Source organism: Pholcus phalangioides, unplaced genomic scaffold (genome assembly GCF_987345545.1).
Source record: "Pholcus phalangioides strain wild (caught in Gottingen) unplaced genomic scaffold, Ppha-v1.0 ptg000015l_1, whole genome shotgun sequence".
NCBI lineage: Eukaryota > Metazoa > Arthropoda > Arachnida > Araneae > Pholcidae > Pholcus > Pholcus phalangioides.
This window is the reverse complement of record NW_028301608.1, coordinates 107,523,560-107,539,810: the sequence shown is the minus strand read 5'-3', so window position 1 is coordinate 107,539,810 and position 16,251 is coordinate 107,523,560. Positions and strand designations below refer to the sequence as shown.

The window sequence follows — 16,251 nt, the reverse complement described above, 5'->3', positions numbered from 1 at the left end:
GACAATGGGCGAGAACCAAATAATTACTATGAATGAATATGGATGAAGTTAAATAATGTTATTCTCGCTGTAACTTCGGAGTTCGATTAAAAAAATGTATATATTTTCCGGGATTTAAATAATGCCATTAATTTGAGAAATTTCAAACAATAATTTAGTTAAGAATTTACAACGTTGACTTGCATTAATTTAATAAGGAATTGCCAGCGTTAATTTACGTTAAGTAATTTAAGAAATTTCAAACGCTAATTGAGTCGTAATGGTATTTTAGAAATTATTCAAACGCTATCAGTTGAGATAACTTTGAAATGTATTTAGAATGTACTTATTAGAGATATTTTTGGAATGTTTTCAAGATTCAACTTCGGAAATCCCTTTAAATTTATTCGAGATAACATCAGAATTTACTTTGAATGTATTCGAAATATTATTCGCAATGCTTGCTATATATTTTAAATTTTTCCCATATATGACTTCCGAATACTTTTGTTTCACGCTAACATTAAGAATATAAATTATCTTGTGATTACGCCCGGAATGATAAGATACGTATAATTCTAAATACGTACCCGGTACGTATTTTGGAATAATTCATAATACAATTTATACGAGATAATTTCGGCAGTTGTTTGGATCACACAATCCGAACAATAACTTTGTAATTCAATTCTTTGGACAATATTAAACAATAGAAACGGAATAACATCATGGTATTTGGGATTAAACCTAGAATAATTCTATGTAGGAAAAATTTAGTATAAATTCTAAAAATTTTCGGCATTTGTCTGTAACAAATCTTAGAATTTATTGGAGATAACGCTCGGAATAAAAATTGCGCTACTTGGAATTACATTCAGAATAGAACCTTTTTGGTAATTGGAAAACATTCAGAATTCATTGGTAATACAGGGTGGACAAGAAGACTTTGACACATTTTGAATAATATTAACAAATCAACCAATTGACATGAAAAAGGTCCGATTTACACTGATATATTTATCATATCCTAGAGTTTTTTGCTTTTTTTAAATTTGTAAATGTGCCACCAGTTGCTTCAGTGATCTGAAAATGTGCCGCGAGTAACTGGGACAGCACAATGGTCTGCTTAAGTGCAATGTAACTGTGTCACGGGTTATTCAAGTGGCCTGTAAATATGCCGCGGGCCACACTTAAGTGCTCTGAAATTATGTCGCGGGTCACTCAAGTAATCTGTAAATATGCCGTAGGGTCACTTAAATGATCTGGGAATGTGCCGTGGGACATTTAAGTGCTCTGGAATTATGCCGAGGGTTACTTAAGTAGCCTAATCTGTAAATATGCCGCGGGGCACTCAAGTAATCTGTAAATATGCCGCGGGTCACTCAAGTAATCTGTAAATATGCCGCGGGCCACGTAAGTGCCCTGGAATTATGCCGCGGGCACTTAAATGATCTGGAAATGTGCCGTGGGCCATTTAAATGCTCTGGAATTATGCCACGAGTCACTCAATTAATCGGTAAATATGCCGGGGTTTTATAAATGATTTGGAACTGCAGTGCGTGTCACTCGAAGTGATCCGTCAATGTGCAGTTTAGTTCATTTTTACAGGATTAGGTATCAGGTAGCAGGACACGCGACACCCGAAGTCCCCAGTTGTCCCGCGGGCCATAGGTTGAGCATGTGTTGTTCTATTAGGATAACCTCTTAAAATGAAATAAACGTATTCGCGTCAACGTACGGCCCCTATGTAAAACGAACTTATCATCTACCATTGATTACCACGCTTATTAATCATGTATTTAATAGTAAATCCATCGACAAAAAAATTACAGCTAACTATAAATAGATAATACATCGGTTATAGAAGAGAAAAAAAAAGAATACATATTAAAAACATCGTCCTAATATACGGAATCGATGTCCTTTCACATCTCGGAACATGTCTCCTGAATGAATGGGATGAAATATCACTGTGTTATATAACTTTTTTCACTCCCTTAATTTTAATCAAAGTTGAAACATTGAACATGAAATTAATAAAATAAAAATAAAAAACATTTTTAGGAACCAGTTTTAAATGGAGCAGAAAAGAACCATCGAATCATAATTAGAATCTGTAAGCAGCTACGAGAACATATGTTATGGTCATGATGGAGAAGAAGAGGAAAAATTGCTGTATCCTAACTGATTGGTGATGATTACAGGGTTGGGGAAAAAAGTTTCGTGTATATATCAAGACACATACACACCAATATGCATTTTTCTTTTTAAATATTTTTTTGCTACATCCACTAACCTCGTTCCAACCTTTGCATACAAATATAAACGAAGTATGTATATTATATTATAATGTATCACAAAAAAAAAAACAAAAAGAAAACGAAATGACTGGAAGCGATGTAATAGCGGAAGGACCGACATCCGAACGTGTATGGATTTTTCGAACCCAACACCATTGAACTCGCTCCATGAACATCATGGACCCAACCCTTTTCCCGATTAAGAGAGGAAAAGGATATCCTCTCTCTATGTTGTTGAGTCGTTTCCTAGCAGGGAGACGACGGACCCAGGAAAAGAGACAGAGAGAGAGAGAGAGAGAGAGAGAGAGAGAGAGAAAGATATATTAGAGACGGGGGATACCACGAATCATGCCAGGGCCACTACCGAAGACCCCGAAACCATTTATCAAATTGCTTATTGACCATTCATCGCTGCTGTGGTGGAGGAGGAATGGATATAGATGCCTTCACGTGCATGTCGTTCGGTTGCTAAATATGTGGTTGGTAAATACGTGTATCAGTGGTGTTCCGTATTTCGAGCCTGATTATGAGATTTTGTTTTTGTAACACAGGAATTGAATATTTGGATGGATTTATTATGACTGGTGATGTGGATCTGATGTGGGACACAACGAAAACCAACGTCAAACGGTTTTAAATGGTCTCAAATGTTTTTTTAAAAAAAATTAATCTTTCTCTCAAATGATGATATTAAAAACAAAAATTTTAGAGAGAAAAACTGTCTGAATGATATGACTTGGTTAAAAGATGTATAACACTGATATTTATGCTAATTTCAAGATTGAAGAAGGATCAGTCAGGAGTTAATCCATCAATATTCTCAATAGTGAAATCAGTAAACATATCGGTAAATTAAATCACCGTATTGAATGTTGAACGAATCAGTTGAAACTGTAAAGTCAGGGATGTTCAAACGCGTCACTCGAGTGATTTTTGCAACCTGTTGCGGGCCACTCAAGTAATTTTTTTGTAACCTGCAACGGGCCACTCGAGTGACTTCATGACTAATCGCCGGCCACTTGACTAATTTTGCGACCTTTTGCGTCGTTTGGTAATTTCTCATGGGCCACAGTGAATCAATTTCTTTTTATAAAGAATGAGATGACGTTTTTTCTCAGCCCAATACACGCATCAAGAAATGAAGTCTTCTCTGAATTTTATGCCAAGGTGAAGTCAGAAAGAAAAGTCATCTGGTCTATACCGGGAATCGAAATCGAACACAGGTCCTCTCGCAAACTTGGCAAGTGTGCTACCATACACACCACTGGCGACACTACCATTGTTTACCTTATTTCACGCATTGGGGCGTGAGAGGCTGATATAGAAGCATCAGTAACTTTCAGCAAATGCCCTCCTACCCAGGTAGAGCGGTAGAGAAAATGAGATGGCTCTCCAGTGGTATCATATTGTGCCCGAGTGGCATGGTGGTAAGATGCTCGTCTACCATCATAAAGGTTGTTGTCAGGGTCCCGGGTTCGAACCCAAGGGAGGAAGGATATCGATAAGATATTTTCCCTAATCAACTCGAGGTGACCACCGATAGACAGCGCCTTCACTTCCAACCCATCTCACTAATGGCAGTAAATTGCAATATGGCCAAAGTTGGTGTTTGGTGAAGTAGTGGTATCATATGTTAGTTCATTTGCTAAGTTTGCCAGATGACCTGGGTTCAATTCCCGGCGGAGACCAGATGACTTTTCTTCCCGACTTCACCTCGGTAAAATATCTAGAAAAGGGTTCGTTCCTTAAATTTTATTTTTGATAAATTCTTAAAATAATTCTTTTAGTAGTTTTTTTTTTTAATTTGTTTATATACTTACTTATCTACGCTAAAGTTTTTGATGAAATTTTCACCCACGCATTCTCATTGGCACACACGATGGAAAACGTACAATAGAAGAACCTAACGTAGGCGCAACAACTGGTTAACCACCATTACGTAGAAATAAGAGTGGGACAGCACTTGTACAAGAAAGATAATTTATTAAATTTCCCTAGAAACTAAAATTAAAAAATAAGGTCGCGGGCCACGTCAGAGGACTCCGAGTGCCCCATTTATCCCGCAGGTCATGAGTTGAGCACGAGAGCTCAAAATGAGCTAATTTGCTGATACCTACCGAGAGATTCTTCGACCATAACATGAACAAATAATGATTATAATAAGCGGGTCCATTAATCTAGACACTATTATGAAGATATCTGGTCATCTTACCGATATCTGTATTTATGACCGTGAAATAGGGTGGTGAAATTTGAGGGGGCTTCCAATTTTCTCTAAAAAAAAAAAGTTTTATTGCAAGTTTAACTTCCTTAACACACACTGGGCCAGATATACAGGCATATTTTGACAGCACACAAGGGCGTAAGACAAGGGTGTTCAACCTTTCTAAAGTTGTCTGTGAATGTGCCGCGAGTCACTGTAATCATCCGCGGGTCAAGTAATCTGGAACTGCGACGCGAACTGATTAAGTGATGTGAATATGAACCGCGGGTCAAGTAATCTGGAACTGTGACGTGAACTGATTAAGTGATGTGAATATGAACCGCGGGTCGCTTGAATGATCTGGAACTGTATCGTGAGTTACTCAAGTGATCTGTAAATATGCCGCGGGTCACCGAAGTGTGACTTAATTGATCTGAAACCGTATCGCGAGTAACTCAAGTTATGTGGCCCTACACCTCGAGCCGTTAAGTGCTTCGAAACTACGCCGCAGGTCACTTAAGTGGTCTGTGAATGAGCAGCGGGCCGCTTGAGTGATCTAGAGATCACCCTACTCAAGTGATGCACAACTGCACAGCAGGTGTCACTTAAGAAATAGGAAACTGTGCCGCCGGTGCGTTGAGTGATCTGTAAATATGCCGCTTTGTTCACTTTTACACAAACAGGTCTTAGGCCACTAGTTGAGCGTAAGGTACCCTAAAAATATTGGCCTAATCTTACAGTCAATCAATCAGTGGAAAAATATCTTATAATCTCAGCCCTCTACAAATATTCCGTGGCTGATGGGTTGGTCTTTAGACACTACAGACTAACACTCGCCATTCTTGCGGTACGTGAGTCACTACCAGAAACATGGAAGTGATATAATTTCAACACACACAAAACAATTTTTTTTCTCACATGAATCAATGCCGACGGCTTTTTTTTCACGTGTAAAAATCCGAAACAGTGGTGAAAAGGGATATTCCGTGAAGCGAAACTTGAAGAATGGACTCGACGAACTCTTGATTCAGCCTCTGATTCCTGCTCAACAAGCGGAAAATGTTCAGTTGTTTTGAATAGGAATCGTCCTAAACACTCACACTGAATGCTAGAATGATTTCGAAAGAATTTCAATCCAGCGGAATACAAATATCTCAGAAGCCTTTCCCTACCAGGTAGGATTACAGAAAACAAACAAGGGTGTTCAACCTTTAGGAAAATGTGTCCCAACTTCACTGATTTGAAAACGTGTCGCGGGCCACTTAATCAAGTCATCTGAAACAGCTCCCGGGCCACTTAACTGCTCTGGAACCGTGCCGCGGGTCACACGAGTGATTCATTTGGAACTGCGGAGCGGGTCGATTGATTGCTCTGGAAGTATGCCGTGGGTTACTTGAGTGCTCTGCTCTGGAACTGTGCCATGGTAATCTGCCAATATGCCACGCGTCACTTAAGTGATCCTTAGATGTGCCACGGGTCACTTAAGTGCTCTGCTCTGGAACTGTGCCATGGTAATCTGTAAATATGCCACGGGTCACTTGAGTGCTCTGCTCTAGAACTGTGCCATGGTCATCTGTAAATATGCCACGCGTCACTTAAGTGATCCTTAGATGTGCCACGGGTCACTTAAGTGCTCTGCTCTGGAACTGTGCCATGGTAATCTGTAAATATGCCACGGGTCACTTGAGTGCTCTGCTCTAGAACTGTGCCATGGTAATCTGTAAATATGCCACGCGTCACTTAAGTGATCCTTAGATGTGCCACGGGTCACTAAAAGTGCTCTGCTCTGGAACTGTGCCATGGTAATCTGTAAATATGCCACGGGTCACTTGAGTGCTCTGCTCTAGAACTGTGCCATGGTAATCTCTAAATATGCCACGGGTCACTTAAGTGATCCTTAGATGTGCCGCGGGTCACTTAAGTGCTCTGCTCTGGAACTGTGCCATGGTAATCTTTAAATATGCCACGGGTCACTTAAGTGATCTGGAACGGTGGCGCGTGTCACACTTAAGTTATCTTCAGATGCACCACGGGTCACTTAAGTTATCTTCAGATGCATCACGGGTCACTTAAGTGATCATCAAATGAGCCACGGGTCGCTTAAGTGCTCTAGAACTGTGCCACCGTAATCTGTAAATACGCTTAGTACATGTTTATAAAATTAGGTTGTGCACCATCCACATCGGGTGGCTCCGAGGGCCACATTCTGCCCGCGGGCTATGGGTTGGGCATATATGTCCTTTTCGTTCCCCATCTAAACACATTATCATCTGAGCAGAATAATTTAATGCACGAAATATTATTTTTGCATTTCTATCACAGCTCGCCGCCAATTAAAACAAAAAAGACATCGAGGCAAGTTTGTAGCCGTAGATTTTGGTGAAGAAGTAAGCATGCATGGGCCGCATGTGTGCACATACCAAACGTGTGCTTCCTACTGTAAATATTCATAACGTTTCACACATTCTTCAAGGGGGAAAAAAGGAAAGTCTTTCAAACAAGGCAAAGGGGTGCCGAGCACCTGGTGGAGGGCAAATCGCAAATATTGAAGTTCAAACAGCTCAAGATGGATGAGTAAGTACTTCCTTGAGAAACTGCAAATAAGAGAGTGTATTACAGAAATGAAAAAAAAGAGCTGTATTTATTATACGTCTGAGATTTAATTGGTTTCATTCATTGCGGAAGGCTCATAATCAGTGAATTAATCTTCACGGATACTATCGGTGACATGGAAACACTTGGGTACACTAGCCATGTGGCACATTCGTAACATGAATACGATCGAAATGCATTGGATATCGATTCGGGTCACATCGTGAATTTTCTTCTTTCGGTCAAGTTGGTAATTTACATGATTCACATGAGATTTTATATTCTCAGGACCTCATATCATCAATCTTTTACACTCTGTTTCACTGCTTACAATCATGTTAGTTCCACTTATTGTGCACGAGATATTTAGTTCCCCCAACATTATATAGGACATGAGAAATTTCTTCCGTTTCCTCTTTTTTTCAACATCCGAACATTCTGGCATGACGACATTTTAAATAATGAAGCATTACGGAGTAAATTTTACGGGTCAAATAGCTTGTCCTGTACGTTTTATATCGTAATATGGAATTCAAAGAATCTCGGGGATTTAGGTAGTGGTTAACCACAATGTTAAGAAGGTCAAAATAGTTGAGACTTGGTGAAATATATAGACGTGGAACTTTTTTGCGCAGGGTTCCCAGCAAAATCCGTTTGATCATTTCCCTGATTTTAGCTGATTAAAACGAAAAAAAATTCTCTGACTTTTTCCTGACAAAAACTCTCGAATTAAAAAATACAACCCGAAACCTTAACTTTCCAAAATGGTTATCGAATATCTGTTCCTCCCTCCTCACAGCATTTTTCACTCATTTTTATCAAATACACCGGCGCGTTTCTCTGATATTTGCCAAATATTTTACATTTGCTTTAACTTCTGCCAAATATTTTACATTTGCTTTAACTTCTGCCAAATATTTTACATTTGCTTTAACTTCTGCCAAATATTTTACATTTTCTCTCTCTTCTGATCATATTCCCTTTCTTTTTCACTGACGTATTCCCGACCAATTTTCGTTTCACTGATAATTTTTCATTTCCTGGATTACCCCTAACTATTTTTCATTTCTCTGAATTTTCATGTCGCTGAGAGACTCGAGTAGAGAACCGACCCTCTCACACAATGATCCTTTAATACTATACAAGAAAAATGAGATACATCTAATATATCTATACATATAAAATAACATGTCCTGGCTGCGAACCGAGCCGAAACTGCTGAAGATATGAATATAAAATTTGATCAGTAGTTTCATTTTATAATGTAGGGATTCACATTAAGAATGGATTTTTCATAAATCAACCCCTAAAACGGTTTTGGAGGGAATTTTACCAGTCAGAGTACCAAATCCACGTGAGCGAAGCCGCCCCTAACTGCTAGTAATGTATATTACTAATAGCTGTGCTTTTAATTAGAAAAATCTTGATAAAATGTAAAATTAACGTCGTAAATCGAAGACTATCATAGGCCGAAAATAAAATACATTACAGAAAATTCCAAGATGCCGAAAAAGACCGTGATTAAGAATAAAATTCCTTGAAGTTGTGAAACCAACCCATGATTTAGCATAATGATGAAAACTCACACGTACGAAAGAATACCACCTGAACTCTAATGACCTACACTTGGGAAACTTGATACTCTCGGGTAGGTCATTGAATATAAAAATTGAAATTCCGTTCTTTTCCTATGGATATACATTATAGAGACAACCACAAAATTACCGTAAAATGCCAGTGTCATTTAGTTCTGAACATAAAAATTCATCGGAAATGATATCACGAATCTGATTACGATTATTTACAGAGTTGAACGAAACAACCAACTATAATAATTAATCTACAAATCGATAGATAATTTCGATACCTTCTGCACGAATGACCACCTAAAAAGGTTTCAATGTGTATAAATATACAAAAAGAAAATGTATAAAAACCTACGCTTCAATAAACCGGGAAGAACGAATGCCAATTATCATTATCTGTATTATTACTATTTTTTGCTGAAATTAGCCGCCACTTCCCAGCGTTTTCCTTTATATTCATATACATATATAAATGATTTATCATTATAATAATATTTTTTCCCGCCGAATGCATACGTATTTCTCATCGACCCACCCATCTAAAATAGTATCAGTCCAACTTGATAGTTTGGCTCAAGGCATCGCTTCTATGAAGCCCAATGGTGGTGGATAGATAGATATTCCATGACATCTGAGGACCGGTTCCAACCTCGATGAAAGAAAGCAACAGTCGTCGTCGTCTTAAGAAGAACTCTTCGCGAGAAATTATGAGGTCAGAATATTAAAAACGTCGGATCTCTTAGCATAGGAAAAAAAAATAAAATAATAACATGGAAAAAAAAGTTCTCTTGGAGATAAGATATGAAAAAACTCGAGAGAAAAGAAAACCCCCGCCATATATTTCAGCTGCTCGACATGAAACACATTAACCAATTCTGAAATCACCGCGGTGCTCCCAATTTCCTGAATAATGAACTACCATTATCGAATTTAATGCCAATTATACGCCTACGATGTGATTTCGGAAAATAGTCATTTCTATTACATTTCAATGGGAAAAATATATTTGATTGCCCTTAGAGAAGGTTTAATGATTTGACGTGTTATATACGGTGAAAAATGCTTCGGATGTGAGGGTTGATTTACTGTTGGATATCTTTCTGTAAGTGAATATCGGATTATTACAAGCAGTATATTCTAATGAAAAATCGGTTAAACGGGTATATTTTTTAGTATATAAAACATCTTGATATTGTACGTTTATTTCAAGTACGAAATCTTCCTAAACAATGCAAATAACATTTGCTTTTTTTCCGTCCGGTTTTTTGCGAAATAAGCGTTACAAGCGTATTCGAAATTATAAATATATAAAAAGCTACATATGTTCGCGGAACATTTAATGTTAGTTCATAGGTCGAAAGCCTATATATCCTACCCGGAGAATTTTGTGGTGGCATTCACATGCAAAAAACAAAATAGCCGGAGAATTTGTAATATTAATTTACTTTTATAAAGTAATATGTGAAGAGCTATCTATCTCTTCACGAAAATTCTAGAAGGAATTTATGCGTAGAAAACTACACACATTTTCAGAATTTCTAGTGAAAATTTACGCGTAAAGAGCTAAATACTTGTAATTATTTTGGTAGGAATTTATATGTAAAAGCTGCAAATATTATTGTAGATCTGTAGTAGAAATTTACATGTTAAAGGCACATACTGTATATCTGTGGAATTTTTTCGTAGAATTTTATGAATAAGAAGCGATATATATATATATTGTACTTGGAAACTTTTTAGTAGAAACGTACACGTAAGAAGCTTTATATCTGCAACTCATTTTAATAGAAATTTGAAAGTAAAGCACATAAAAGAGCTGGGAAATTTTCTAGTATAAATTTACACGCAAGAATGACTACTAATTTTTTTTATTATAAATTTACATGTAAAAGGCTATAAAAACAGTAGAATTTTCCAGAAGAATTCTAAGTGTTAAAAACTATACGCCTAACAATGTTTCAGTGGAAATGTACATCTACAAAGCTGTACATCTGCAGTTTTTTTTAGTAAAAATGTACAAGTAATGAGCTATACACCTCAGAATTTCGTTGTTAAATTTTAAATAAAGCTGAATGTCTGCAGAGCTATGTAGTAGAGATTCACTTTCAAAAAGCAACATTTGTGGAATTTCGTAGTAGACTTTGTAGCACTTAGAAGCACTAAGTAGCGCGCTACTTTGATCAAGATACACAGAGAAAGGTAATTGGTGTAGCGAATTCATTGTATTTATATGGCTGGATTTGTTGATAAATCACTCAAGTGCTTTTAGTCCCAACAGACCACTTAGTTTCGTTTCTATATAAATCAGGGATTTTGAAAGAACACACATACAATTTAATTCGATACGGTAACTTTACTTTGGTAGGCCTACTTTCGAGGGAAAAATAAATACAGGATGTATTTGGACTCCAAATTACTGGAAGTTTTCATGAAACCACATAATACAGACTGTTCGGAGATAGTTAACCAGAGGTGAACCACAGTATAACCAGAGAACTGGAAATACCCCATGATACACTCACTATTCGAAAGGATGCAAGAAATTGAGGAGAATCTCACGGGCAATAAAAGGGTTTAGGATATTGGAACTACATGTCTTACACGAAAAGTATGATATTCCACGCAAAAGTATGCTAAATAAATTAACATACATTAAGGTCAAAACTCCGAATAAAGCTAAGAAATGGTCATTGATGCATTAAAAAATCTCAGAGGAGCCATAAATCTAAAACGGTAGTGAGCCAAAACTAACCGATGGTCCGTGATTCCGATTCGAAAATATTTACGAAATATATTTATCGATAAATTAACTATTTCTACCGGAAAAGAATAGTAATATATTGCACTATATACTCGTACGCAGACAATAATGTTTGAACACTTTGGCGCAAATACTATCAGCCGTTTTTTATTGCTGACACGTGCCGCGTAACGTAAAACGACGCGTTTGCGATTTTATCCATTCTAAATAGTCTGGAAGTATGTTTTCAAAGTGATAACTAACATGCTATAAAAATAATTAATAACATAAGGTATAAAATTAATTTTCAAATTATATCTGAAATCTTTAAAAAAAATTGAGGAGAAATCGTTAATTTAAAAAAAAATAGAATGAACTTGCATAAAATGCGATTTCACAGAGAAGTTCCAAAGAATTGGATCTTATTTAACATTGAAAATATATTTCTCCACAATTTAACTCTGATGAGAACCGGGTCCTATAAGTCAAAATAGATCAGTTCTACGAGTCAGATCTAAGTGTGGACTAAATTTATAGTATAGATCCTCATTATAACGGACTAACAGGGGCTAAAGGTTCTTAGTTTAATGAAAGTTGAGTTTAAAGCGAATAATTTTTGCAGGGTGTAATTTTTTTATTGTGTAGTAGTGTACTTACAAAATGAGATACATTATAAAATATACCATTCAGAATTATGTGCTTGATGTATAACTGACCTTGCATTGAATATGGTTGCCGTTTTCTCGAAGGCACGCCACTTGATAGTTCATATTCTGAGTGATACGTTGTAGTGCTCCTTTGGTGATTGTCCTGATCGGAGCAGGGAGATAATTCTTTAAATTATGTAATGTTTACGTGCGAGGTTTGTATGTGTACATTCTGGTATACACCCATCATTCGGAAACGCTTCGACACCTTGTGTCTCCGGTCTTCCAATGTTCAATGAAGAACCCCCGCCCCAACTTCCCCCGATAAAAAGAAATAAAGTTCTTCTGAGGTGTGGAGATCTTGGAGGCTAATGTGTTCTTGAACTTAGCATCGTATGTGTTACCACCTATTTGCGCCATTCGAAAATTATTCGACTATTCATCTCTAAAAACCTGAAAGATTAATATGTGCTTATGTTTAGCGGTTACATGCGTCGAACATGGAATAAGTAGCGACTTCATTGGGTCGATTCTATAAGAATCGCCCAATAATATCTACAGCCTTCAACACACGTAGCTTGAATAGAAAAAGGTGTGTACGTATACACTACACTAATCTAAACTCTCCCGGTTGGGACGAGTCGTGCAGTGAATCCATGTTTAAGCAAAACAACACAACCACCGATGTTTAATCGCTTGCTTGCAAATGCAATACTCGTAAAATTAAAAAAAAAAATCATTTATTATTATTGTTATCATTATTCAAACTGTATGTTATAAGCGACTCCCGTTATAATATTGTCCGTTATACTGAGGTTCTACTGTAATTGGAAGTAGAATTCGCGAAATTCCACAGACGTACGTAAATGCGGTTATTGTATGTAAAATAACGGCGACTTTTATTTTATCAGATCTAACAGAACAATGCAATCACGTAGAAAAAGGTAAAAGAAAGAAAATAAAAAGGAGTCAACACACGACCCTGTGGCCAAACAAGACCAGGTGTGTGCATGTGCGAAATAACCAGCCAAGGCAAGCCACGTGCTACCGAATGCAATTATTAAATGAGTTCATGCCGTTCATAGCCATCGGCTCCGATTATGATAATTGCTTTTACCGCTCTCTGTGTCTTCAACTTTTACACAAAAGAAACCACCACTTCATTTTTTCACAGTTCTAAAGAATGCACGTTGGAGAAATTCAGAAAAATTACCCATTTAGTTTTTTTTTTTTTTTTCACAGGGATCATTCTAAGTGATAACTGGTTCTAAGAAATAAGATTCCACAGGATGTCCCGATGGTGAAGTCATAGAAAATAAAACGGAAGAAATGGTGCCCAAGAGAGACATTCATCAAGTTAGAAACATTCACGTATGCATATATACGTCTATTCCTAAGAGGGTCATTTCATGGGATACACAAAAAATGCAAGGGTTTGCGTTTCGCATTTTAGTATCCAAACCCTATGGTCCCCCTGATGATATAACGGGGATCTTTTTGACACAGGTTGAACTAAACGAGATGACCAAATGCTGGATCACGAACAACCAGCTAACGGCAAATAACTCTCTATTATGATAATGTTTTTACCCTGAATAAGAAACCAAAAATTACAAAAAAAACAACAAAAAAAAAACGTATGTGGTTAACCTTTGGAAATGACCTCTTGTAACAGCATAGCGATTATTTCCCCTATCGTCGACGAACCCGTTGATATTTTGCCCTAGGTCAAGTACATTAAGATAAAATAAGACATTCAAGTGAAAATTCCCGATGATTTTCATAAATACTGCCTTGATTTTTTTTTGTCTTTATGGCAGAAATGCGCTGTAACCCTCTTTTGCGGACACCGGTGGGGGGGGGATTCGACCGTAAAAGAGGGGTGACCGTTAATCAGGGGTTTGAAATGCATACTTTTATTATACAAGGGTAAATTGTTATTTGGCCGTAAAAAGCGGGGGGGGGGTCTGTTAAGAGTTACACCGTCGAGTTAATTTGATTTTAATTGGAGGAAAACGATTCAAAGGTATTCGAGCAGCCTGTAGAATAGTGCGGGCCACTTGTTTGAAAACTTGTTGTGGTCCACTTGAGTGATTTGCAAATGTGTCGCGACTCACTCAAGTAATCTGGGAATACGTCGCAGGTCACTATAGTGACGTGGGGTTGGACCGCGGGTCACTTAGGTGATCTGGGAATGTGCCGCGTACAATCCCAGACATGTGACCACTTAAGTCATATGTAAATGTGCCGTGCCGTGGGGCGTTTGAATGATCTGAAACTGTGCCACGGGGTCACAGGTGATCTCTAAATATGCCGGAGGTCACAATCGATATTTGAATATGACTCGGTCACATAAGTGATCCGGAAATGCGCTGCGGTCATGACTTAAGTCATTTGGAAATATTCCGTGGGCAGCTTGAGTGATATGGATCTGTGCTGCGAGTAACTCAAGTAAATATGCCGCTCAGTTCATTATTATAAAATTAGGTTTGAGATCCCGGGCCACATCAGGTAACTCAGAGGGCCACATTAAGGTTGAGCACGTACGTGCTAAATTTACTGAATAATTCGCAAAAATGACACTTCAAAATCATCATCTCCAATTTCGCTTAAGTTCCATCTAGCCCTACACATCCTTAATGCCAGGCAGGATGTTTGCGGGCCCCCTGAATCAAATGCATTAAAAAAAAAAATGTTTAAAAAAGAAATCACCCCAGGCGCTCCAGGGCTGGAGCCCTGCCACCCTGCTTCAAGCAGGGGTCATATTCATATCATATCCCAGCAGCAAATAATTGCTCAATTCCATCTACATACCAATAACTGTCCGAAGAATTTGGGTTAATCGACTCATTCCCGAAAACCTTGGATATATTATATGATGATGATTATTATTATTATATTATGGACGGATGATTAGTATTGGCAATGCTCTATCTTGTATTAGATCACGGAAGAGTTATCATGGTCATCATAATCTTGATAAAAAAGTGGGGTTATTTGTTTACCGGAAGACGGTTAACTTTGTTAGATACCGATTCGAGTTCAAGTATCAAATTTCTTAGCCATAAAATACCAGGGAAAACGCCAAATAATTGTTTTCAAGTATCTTAATCATCAGAGAAATTTCAAGTACTCAATAAATATTTTTGTCGTTAGAACTGGAATTCAGACGGAAGTCGAGGATCATAAAAATAACTTGATCATAAAGATAACCAGCTACAGTAAAACCCCTCTTTACAGACACTTCTCAGATGCGGTTACTTCTCTTTTACGGCCAAATAATGTGATTTCTCTTTGTATAATAAAACTATCTTTTTTTTTTGAAACCCCTGATTACGGTCACCTCCCTGTTTTACGGACGAATTTTTTTTTGTTCCACACTGGTGTCCGCAAAAGAGATGTTTTCACTGTGTATTTATCAAGAAATATCGGAACTTCAATACTATTTTTTGACTCAAAAATGCTCGAAGACAACAGAAAACTCAGGTAGAGAATAAAAGTCATGGAAGTCCAGAGTCCCGAAAAAAGCCCTTTATCATATAGGCACGAACTTCAGTCGAAATTTGTTAATTCGAGGTCCAAAATCACTGGATAAAGGTTCGAATTATCAAATTAATATATCTCGGATCTGTAAAATGACCACGAACTGCGCAACTTCAATATCCACATAGGATAATAATTATCAGTTATTAAAATCTGATCATCACTAACGGAACAGTTTTCCAAACTTTAATAATTTACAATTATGATCTGAGCTGCTATGTTATTCCACTGTTCTGGAACCAGCATCACTGAAGAATTTTTTGACCCATGTTCAGAGCCTGATTTACGGAAACAAAATTCATGATCACCCGTTACGAAACCGTGTCCCAAATTTTGCTTATCATTCTTATTCTATCAAGGAAATATGCTTTCATTGTTGTATCTTTACCATACTCTCTCTTAATGACTACAAAAAGATTGAGTGATGGTATACCTTGATCTATAGGCTCGTATCAAGTGGTAGTTATTCTCGATGCACTCCAGTTGAACAATGTTAAAATGGATATTAAGTTATATAAAACAAAAGAGAGAAGAGGGAAAAACAAAATTTCAAACTTTTATTAGTTTCTAATAATTTGTTGTCTAACAATTCGATCGAGGAAAAGCAAAAAGTCTGACTTCCTGTAGGATATTCCCCAAGTAAATTTGCTCATACAAAAAT

The 16,251-nt window shown here is 37.3% G+C and overlaps 1 protein-coding gene across 4 annotated transcripts in view; it reads right to left on the bottom strand.

The window, feature by feature from the left end:
• The window catches only part of LOC149077314 (TGF-beta receptor type-1-like), a 569,773-nt gene that overhangs the window by 200,214 nt on the left and 353,308 nt on the right, over positions 1-16,251 (bottom strand). The window lies entirely within an intron of this gene.